This window comes from Odocoileus virginianus, chromosome 5, assembly GCF_023699985.2.
Source record: "Odocoileus virginianus isolate 20LAN1187 ecotype Illinois chromosome 5, Ovbor_1.2, whole genome shotgun sequence".
Taxonomy (NCBI): Eukaryota; Metazoa; Chordata; class Mammalia; order Artiodactyla; family Cervidae; genus Odocoileus; species Odocoileus virginianus.
Window position 1 is genome coordinate 72,514,277 of NC_069678.1, and position 10,508 is coordinate 72,524,784.

The window sequence follows — 10,508 nt, forward strand, 5'->3', positions numbered from 1 at the left end:
TGGGCCAGGCACCCAACTCCAATTCCAGGCTCAGTCCCTTTCCTGAGGGCTCAGAATATCCTTGACTCAGATACTCACCTAACACACAACCACAGTACCTCCCTTCCCATGCCCCACTTCTAGTTAAAAGCAGGGGCCCAGTGTAGTGGGGGATGGCTCAGCAGAAGGAAAAACCTCAGGGGCTCCTTCCCCACCCCCACCCCCCCAGACTCCCATCCTCACCAGCCCGGGACCCCCACCCTCACCGGCAGTGCTTCGGGCCTCGAGCTGAGGTCAGAGAGCAGCAGGAAGGCCTGGGCTGTGTCCACGTGCACCAGCATCTCCATGTGGAAGGAGAGGAACTTGTCCTCCTCTAGAGTGTACAGGTGGACCTGCATGGGACAGAGGGCAGCCTCATTCCCTCGTCTCCTCCTCAGACTATGCTGGGGACCCGGGCTGGAAGTCAGGACCTCACTGATTGCTGTGTGTCTATGAACAAGTGACTCAACCTCTCTGAGCCTCGGTGGCAGCCCCGTGAAAAACAGGAGATTCAGCGCAAAGTGGATAGTCTGAAGAAGCAGGGACTGCATGGATAAACACTAGTCAGATGGAATGGTACTCGATGTGAAACGGAACATACACATCACTTCACACAAGTGAATGCACTGTGCCTAAGGAAATTCGTCAAAGGTTACATACTGTATGACTCCCTTTATTAGGCATTCTCAAATAGACCAAATGAAAGGCATAGTAAACTGGTTTGTGGTTTCCAGGGATTGTGGGGGGAAGAGGCTTGAACATAAAGGAGACAGAAAAATTGGGGTTATTATAGAAATGCTCGTATTTTGATTACTGTAGTGATGATACAACTTTATATGTTTTCCAAACTAGCAGGATTATACACTAAAAAGGGGAAGTTTTACTGTATGTAAATTATACCTCAATTTTTTAAATGTTGAAAATTCTCTTTCAGAAAGAAAAACATAAAGAAGCAGTAACTAATGCGGAACCAGAATGGATCCTGAGAGCCAGGCGTCCAGCCAGCCACTGGTGTCACTGTGGGGAGGTGACCCATCCCAGGACTCAGGCAGAAGCGGCAGAGCTCAGCCCACCCTCAGCCCACCCCTGCCCCCAGCCCCCATCCGAGCCACGCCAGCCTCGAGGGGACAGGTGGGCTTCTATAAGTGGGTTGGTTTCATGACTCACCCAGGGCCTCTTAGGGAATCCCCCTCTGACTTGAGTGGTTCGAGAGGGTTTCATAGCTCACAGTCAACACCTCTGACTGCTCAGAGGAGGAAGGAGAGCTGGGAGGGTGGGGTCCGCTACCTGGTTGCTCTCTGAGGACAGCACCCAATCGTCCTTGGCCACGAGCATCTTCAGGGAGGAGACGTTGTTGTAGCTCAGGTACACCTGCACAGACACGCAGCAGCCTCAGCACCCCCTTCCTCGGGGCTCCGTGCCAGGCCCACTCTGATGTGTGGAGAGGAAACTGCATGTGAAGGAAGGAGCCCTGGGCTTTGGGAAAAGAGGCCGGGCTGGGCCAGACTCCTCCTCCCCTTGGGGCCTCAGCTCTCTCCTGCCAAGCAGGGGGACACAGGAAAGCCCTTGGCTCACTGAGCCAGTCCTGAGGCAGAGTATCCTGTCCCCTTTGGGCCTCCTGCAAGAAGGGGGGATTGGGGGTCCCCGACAGGTCTGAGGACTGTCTGCACAGAGCAGAAGGCCTTACCTGGTTGCTAGGATCCCAGGGGACAGACAGGGGCATCTCCGCCTGCTTACAGGACACGATGTACTTCCTGGGAGAGAGGGAAGACGACAACCTTGGTCCCTCTGGGGCCCACCTCTTCTCGGCAGGCTTACTGTGTGCCAGGGTTCGATCCCTGGGTTGGGAAGATCCCCTGGAGGAGGAAATGGCAACCCACTCTAGTACTCTTGTCTGGAAAATCCCATGGATGGAGGGGTCTGGTAGGCTACAATCCATGGGGTAGCAAAGAATCGGAGAGGACTGAGCGACTTCACTTTCTTTTCTTTTTTTCTAAAGTGCCAGACAGGACTTATCAACTCAACAACAACAACAATTAGATATCACTGTTTCATGCAATCAGTTTTTGTTTAGATTTAACCACTATCTCACAAATGAATATTTTGTCTGATCATATAACTGAGCAGGACTCTACGGGGCTTTCCCGGGAAAGAACCACCTCCTCCTTTTCCTCCACCTTCTCCTGTTTTAGGAAAACTTTAGACTCCTAGGCATTCCTCAAGTTCCAAAGGATAAATTTAATCAGAGAAGTGAGAAAACGCAGAAGCAAAGGAAAAGAGTCAAACAAAACAAAATAATAAGTTTAGCCATTAAAAAAGTCATAGACCTTTTGTTCCTCCTCAAGGGCTATAGATTAGATAACATCCTGAGCCGTGTCCTTTGAGATTTTTTGCAGAGAAGGAAACCTCCACCAGGTGGAAGAAGTTAACTATGTGCTGCCCACAAGCACATAGACCCTAGTCTAGTTGGAACCAGAAGGTTGGTAATGTTGACTCCCAATTACCTCACCATCAACCTCTCAGAAGAATGTCTACCAGCTGATCACACACCCCACAACCTCCCTCCCTCCCTCCCTCACCCTGTCTGTAAAATCCTTTCCCTAAAGCCATTGGGAGTTTGGGTCTTTTAAGCACTAGCTGCCTAAAATCCTTGCTTGATGCTGCACTTTCCTTCACCGCAACCAGTGTCAGGAGATTGGCTTTACTGCACACAAGGGGGCAAGTGGACCCAAGTTTGGTTCAGTAGTGATCATTTTTAAAATTCAATCACAGACCTTCCATCTGGGATCAATTTCCTTCTGTCTGAATAGCCTTCATAAATTCCTCATAAGAATTTATTAGTGATGGGGCTTCCTGTGGTTGAGAGTCTGCCTGCCAATACAGGGGACTCGGGTTCAATCCCTGGTCTGGGAATATCCTGCATGCTGCGGAGCAACTAAGCCTCTGCACACCAGCTACTGAGCCTGCGCTCTAGAGCCTGGGAAGTGCAACTGCTGAGCCCAAGAGCTGCAACTACGGAAGCCTGTGGGCCCTGGAGCCCCTGCTCAGGGACAAGAGAAGAGCAGCCCGTGCACTACAACAAAGAGTAGCCCCCACTCGCTGCAACTAGAGAAATCCTATGGTGCAGCAACGAAGACCCAGCACAGCCAAAGAGAAAATAAACAAATAAAATTTTTAGCAAATAATTTATTAGTGATACTCAGTTCTTGTTTACAAAAAAATATTTTATCTTCATTCTTGAAAATACTGTCACTGCACGTAGGATTCCAGGGTGTCTGTTATTCTATTTTAGCACATCAGAGTGAATCTCCCACTGCCTTCTTGCTCCCATTGACATATCTAGATCATTATTCCACTGGAATCATTTCCCAATCTCATCTCCTACCATTTCCTTCTACACAGTTTCTGCTTTAGCAACACAGTGGTCTCCGCAAACTCACAGTAACATTTCTTACCTTTATGCCCTTTCTCAGGCTGTTCCTTCCATCCAGAATGCTTTTTTCCTCCCTTTCATCCCCATTTCATCTGCATGACTCCTGCTTATCTGTCAAAACCCAGTGGTACCTTCTCTAGGACGTCCTCCTTGAGCCCCTCCCCACAGCTCAGTAGGACTTTCTCTCTGCTCCTGCAGCATAGATCAGAATCATATTACAGTATGCTATAAATCTCTGGACACTTGATTGTTTCCCTCTCTCCACTGAGAATGCTTTAAGAACAGAGACCATGACTTATTCATCTTTGCACACCAGGTACCCTAGGCCTGGTACTTTACCATACATAGTACCAAATATACTTGGCAAGCATTTCAATTCTTCAGTAAGTATTTCCTGAAGAAATGTTTTACTTTCACTCTGGCCTCCCAAACCTCACTCCCTGCCCTGTTCTTTAACACTTAATCTGTTCTCTGCCACCTCCTCTCCATTGAGGCTCTGCCTCTGAGGACATCACTGAGTTAAAAGTCTTGTCCTCCAACTTCATTCTCTGCCTTTTCTGGAGCATCTGCTTTACAATGCTCCAAACTTAGGAATTCTCCTTCCTTGATCTCTGGAGCACTTCACTCTGCTTGTTCTCTGCCTGCCCCAGATTTTTTTTCTCTTGTGTTGTTTTCAGTGTCCCCATTCCCTAGCCAGCCCCACCAAAAAAAAAAAAAAAAAACTCCTTACATCTGTCCCCCCTGGGATTCTGGGCTTGGGTCTCCCCTCTCTCACTTGGGACCTTGTCCATGCTCCTTGCTTTAATTATGGTATCCATGCCCGGGGCTCCTGAATAAGTCAGGGTCCAAGGTGGAAAGCAAGAAACCACACTACATATTTCTTCCCAACCCAGGGGTTGACCTGGGTCTCCTGCACTGCAACCAGATTCTTTACCATTCTTTACCAGCAGGGAAGCCTCATTTAAAACAGAGGAAGCAGGGACTTCCCTGGCAATACAGTGGTTAAGACGCTTCCATTGCAGGGGACACAGGTTCAATTCCTGGTCAGAAGCGAATCTCGCATGCCTTGCAGCCAAAAAAAAATGTAAAAACGAAAATAGTTTCGTGATGATAGTGAGGAGCCAAATGGGCAGGAGGCAGGGATATCAGAGTGGGAGTAGGAGCCATTTATTGCTAGACACATTCCCTGAAGCAGAGGGAAAGAGATGACAAAACACACTGCCTCTCTGCCTCGCCCACCCTCTTACCCCAGCCAATGCCTCCCATTGGCTGACGCAGCTGGAAGGCAGAGACAAGGGGGCAGGATTTAACTCAGTGCAGAGCCAGGGAAGAGCCAGGAGTGGATCTGCGGATACCCTGGGCTGAGATTAACATAGCTCCATCCCTGTGCTTCCTGCCCCAGCATGTTCACCATCTATATACCCCACCTGAAACTCAGCACGTGTTAGTTAAATCTCCTTACCACAAAACATATTACTCCTCCCAGCTTTCTTATTTCTATCAGCGATCCCTGATTCTCCAAGAAACAGGCTGAAACCATCCAGCAAAGCCTCTGACTTCTCCCTCCCTCTCTCCTTCCTCCACGTGGTGTCAGTTTCCAGGTCCAAAAGATTCTTAGATGAAAATACGCATATGTCCTCCCCTTTCCTCACACCCAGTTCAGATCTCCTCTTCTCTCGCTTTTTTTTTTCTTTTACTTTGCAGCATGTGGGCTTTCTCTAGTTGTGACACACAGGTGTACTTGCCCCACAGCATGTGGGAGTTTAGTACCCAGACCAGGGATCAAACCTGTGTCCCCTGCATTGGGAGGTGGATTCACAACCATTGGACCACCAGGGAAGTCCCTTGTTTGACTTCTGACAAGAGCTTCTTCGTTGGGTTCCCTACTTCCGTTAATCTTTTTCTGAGTCATCTAGACCCCAGCCTGCCCATCACCAGTGGATCAAATATGGCTTTTTCCACCCTGCAGCCTTGTTGCCCCACCACAGGCTCACTCAAACCTCATGACTTAACAGCTTTCTCCCAGTTCCTCTAGGGGGTCCTGTGCTCTCTCCTTCTGAGCCTTGGGTCATCCTTCCGGTTATCTGGAATGGCATTTGCTCTTTGCCTCTCCCCCAGTGGAAACCCCACCCAACCCTGCAGCTCCACACTGATGTAAATCTTAGGGAATGAAATTTTAACAGAGATTCCAAAAGCCTTAAAAATGTGCAATTCTACTTCTGAGAATCAGGCCTAGAACATCATCAGGAATATGGCCAGAGAGGCTCATTGGAGCATTTGCTTATTAATAAAAGACTGTAAACAATCCAGGTATCCAACATGGAAGGTAATGGTTCCATAAACTAGGGAAACAGCCATTGAATGAGATTTTATGCATCTATTAAAAAAGAAAATTGCAATCATATGGGGAAATGCTCATATTATATATGCAAGGGAAAAGCAGATTACAAACTCATATTTTATAAATTATATACATACATGAACAACACATCATCTTTATCAAGCATTTGGTAGGTACCAGGTATTGTCACAAATGATTTACATGTGTTTTTTTAATTTAACCCTCATAACAACCCTACAAGGTAATAAGTGAGGAAACTGAGGTACCGAAAGGTGAAGTGACAGCCCTAGGTCACACAGCTAGTGAGTGTCAGGGCTAGAAGGGAGGACAGCAGCCCAGAGCCTATGCATTTAGACATGCTGTCCCCCACAAGCAGTGGAAACACAACCATTTTTTTAAGCAGGCAAATATAAATATTCCACAGGCCAGATTATACGACTTTAAAACCAAACAAGTACAATAAATGTTGGGATGTGGTACAGAGCAATATCGCAAGACAATTCTTTTTGAAGGTTGTTTTTTACACATGCATAGAAAAAAATGTAGAACAATATACATCACAACTTTTAATAATAACTTTCTCAGAACGACAATATTATTATTTTTTTCTTTTCTTTTTTACTACCTCTGATTTTTTTTTCAAAATCTGCAATATGTATACATTAGTTTCCTGGCTTTTGGTTTTAAAAACAATGTATGATCCAATCAGGGCAGCAGCTGTGCCATATTGGTGTCTCTGTCCTCAACATCTAACACAGAAAGTGGCACAGAATAGGTACTCGGTAAAAGTGAAACGAATGTCCTTTAGTTATAGATCCTGCCTCCTGGATGGTCACTCTAGAAAGGGATTGCAGGACAATGTGAATCCACAAAGCTCAAGGATATGAAACAACAGGAGGCAATTTTCACAGAAAAGAGGCTACTAAGTATAGGAAATCATTTCAATGCTGCATTCTTAGGACTCGGTAACCACTTTTCTCTTTGAAACTGAGTATTTTGAGTGGTTTATTATAAATGTACAATGACAGTTGTAAACATCAGTTGATTTGGGGGTGGGGCAGGTGGTGGAAGCTTGAGAACTGAGTATGTTGATTGCCTTGCTGCTTAAAATAAAATGAACTTCCCTGGTAGCTCAGCTGGTAAACCATTTCTGAGTCAGGAAGATCCACTGGAAAAGGGATAGTCTACCCACTCCAATATTCTTGGGCTTCCTCGGTGGCTCAGCTGGTAAAGAATCCACCTGCAATATGGGAGACCTGGGTTGGAGCCCTGGCTTGGGAAGATCCCCTGGAGAAGGGAATCTGTACCAGTAATCTGGCCTGGAGAATTCCATGGACTATATAGTCCATGGAGTCACAAAGAGTCAGACAGGACTGAGTGACTTTCACTTCATACTTCCTTAAATAAAATGGCCACAGGGCTTGCCCTTGAACAGGTCTCAGTTAACAACCTTAAGGGAAGTAAGGGAGTGTAGGAACAAAGGAAAAGCCCTCAAGAACCAATAGTTAAGATAAAACAGAGTCTTAGTTCTTCCTTAAGGGATATGTGTAAACAATCTGACAGGGAGTTCTGCCAGAACTAAAAGGCTTCCAGCCAGGTGGAGGATGGGATGTTGACCTTTTCTGATCTTCATGATTTCAATCAACTAAAACTTGGACTCCATCATCATTTGCCTCAATTCTACGGGGAATTCTCTGTTCAAGCCCCTTCCTAAATATACACGTACCCTTACTTCCAACTTCTCCTATTTTGCTGTTCCTGGAGACGCTGCTTTGGGAAAGTAATAAATCCTTCTCTGGATCTTTGGCTTGGTTGTGTCTTTTGACTTGGCACCAACAAGACGGTGAACCCAGTTTTCAGGTAAGGGGCTGGGTAATTGAAGTAACCCAGGAAAGAGAGGCTGGGTCTTGGTGGACCTGTGGTTGTTCTGAGTGGAATGGCCTGGGAGGTCATGTGGTTCTGTGGCAAGGAATGGGGAGATAAGAGGTGTGTAGGGGGGGGACCCCCTCCAGCCATTCCTCAATAGCAGCTTCTAGAATCATTCTCCAAAATGTGAAACTGAGCATGTCCCTCTCCTGCTTATCCCACAGATGCAGGCTCCCTATGCCCTCCTGGTTGGAGTAAAGCTCTTTATCAAGGTGATCCAGCCCTACTAGCCTCCCCAGCCTTCTTCCCTGAGCACCCCTTTCTCCCACCTGTCAGGGTCCAGCCCCACGGCACTGCTGCCCTCCCGAGCAAGCCCTTCTCCCACATGCTCTGTTTGCTCCACACACGCTGCCCCCTCATCTAGAACAACCTTTCCTAGCCCTGGTCCCACATGGCTCTCCAAGTCCTCCATACCTCCCCTGAAAGCCACATGGTCCACCCGGGAGGCTGGGGTTCCCAGTTCCCCTGTGCTCATCAGGGATCCATCAGGTCCCACCTCGGAGGCCATGCTATTAGCCCATCTTTACAGGCTGTAACCCCACTCCCACAGCATCAGCTCTAGAACAGCAGCTCCACCTAAGAGATGCTGGAGTCCCTGACAACCCCCATGTTCTCCTCTCCTACCATATGTCACAGGGGGCTGATGGGTTCCCAGAGCTAGCGTGGTGCCGGGCACAGAGTGGGGCTCAGTACCGTCATCAATTATCTGTCTCATGAGGAGTGTCATAGGCAATGGGGTCCTTTGTGGCCTGAAGACCAACCCAGAGCTCTTCCTCCTGCCAAAAGCCAGAGCTGAATAAAGTCCCTCTTCCTCAAAGAGAGCCTGCACAGGCCACAGAGCTGAGAGAGGCTGCTATGCTGAGTGCCTCAGAACCCGTCAGCATCCTTCCCAGGGGTGGGTAACACACAGCCTGCTGGGTGGAAAGACCCAGGCTTATACCTCAGCTCTGCTGCTGACCAAATCCCACTCACTTATCTGAGATGCAGGAGTGATACTTCCCCTACAAGAGTGTCACAAAGACTAAATAAGCACACAATTCTAAAGCCGATGCCAAGCAGGGCCCTGTGGGGTACCTGGGCACTGAGATCTCTTTGTCATTTCTTAGAGGCCAAACTCCAGGCTCCATGACCTCTTGGTTCCAACTGGCAGAACAGTTGCTAATCAAGGGAGGAATAGCAACATAACCACCTAAGGCAAGATTAAAGGGACCATAGAAGCTCATCAAGATAAGAGACTAGATCATCTGAGACCCTGCAAACCCTAATTTGCCAACAACCCCACCCTTTAGAAATTTTGCAGAAGAAGAATGAAGACTGTTACTGCCTTGATCCTTATCACATACTGCTGCCTGACTAGGTAACCTCTCCCTAGTCACCAGGGAGGGGGACACACTTCTTGAGCAGCTTGCCTGCTGTGTTCCTCCTTTGCCTGGCAAAGTAACAAAGCCACTTTTTCCTTCCCCTCCATAACTCTGTCTCCATATTTCTGTTTGAAATTGGTGCACAGACAGCCAAGATTTTGGCAACAAAACAAGGGCTGTTTGTATGTGGAAAGCCTAGTCAATTGTAAGAGCTAAGTTCTAGACTGTCTCCAACATCACCTTTACTCTTATTGTCAAGTCTGGCAGCACCTTGCTGTCCTTATGGGCCTCCATCTCCAGGCACAGATGATCACCCTTTTTTCCTCTAAGTGACCCTTCTATTGCCTCCCTGGACCTTCCCCACCTCTTGTCATTCTATCCCACAACACTTAACCGATTTCTCTTCCGTTACCATCCCTAAAGTCTGCAGCCCCCAAAAGTCTGCCTCCACCCCCTTCTCTCTTTGCCTTGAGCAGGAAAAGATGCTCACAGCTTCATGTTTGGTCCAGAGTCCCAGACTTCTACATCCAATTCCTTCCTGGGCAGCTCTTCAGGGACACCCAGAGTCCCCATGACCCGAGGACACATGAACCAAACTCCCTCCCAACCTTCTCCTTACTTCCCAGATTCCCTGGATCTGCCCACCTGGGCATCCTTCTAATCACTCCTACACACACACACTCGAGTAACCAAGGCCCCTGCTGCATTTCTCTGTACACTTCTGTAAGCCTCAATTCTCCTTGCACATGACAGTTGGCTCTTGAACTAACTTAAACCCCAGGGTCTCTGAAATAGGGACAGTCTCTGTTTTCCCACTCCGGGAACCATAGGACACCCTCTGTGCCAGGCAGTGACCAGTTCCTCCCCTGTGGACTCAGAAGTGTCAGAAGTGGCCTGCAGCAGACCAGGTCAGCATACCAGTTCTATCTATTTCAATTCCAGGTAGATAATCTATCTGAAAGTGAAGTCGCTCAGTCATGTCAGACTCTTTGCAACCCCAAGGACTGTAGACCACTAGTCTCCTCCGTCCATGGGATTTTCCAGGCAAGAATACTGGAGTGGGTTGCCATTTCCTTCTCCAGAGAATCTTCCCAACCCAGGGATCGAACCCGTGTCTGCTGCATTGCAGGCGTGTCTCCTGCATTGGGCTCAATCTAACATCGGCTGCTGTCTCTTACTGTGCTCAAAGGTCATTTTGGAGGTGGCAGGATTTTCCGCTTGACCTGTTAAGATCCTGGAAGAGAGAGGGGAGGAGGAGGAGGGTGGGAGGTAGGCGGGGCCTCCAAAGCTGTCTTTTAGGACTTTCCAGGCCTGCAGGAGCTGTTCTGCCAGGAGGAGATTTAAGCGCTGTCAAGACTCCTTCCTCCCTCTGAGGAGGAAGACTCAGGAGACTCTGCCCTTTGAGAGGTATTCCCCTCAGAGGGTCATC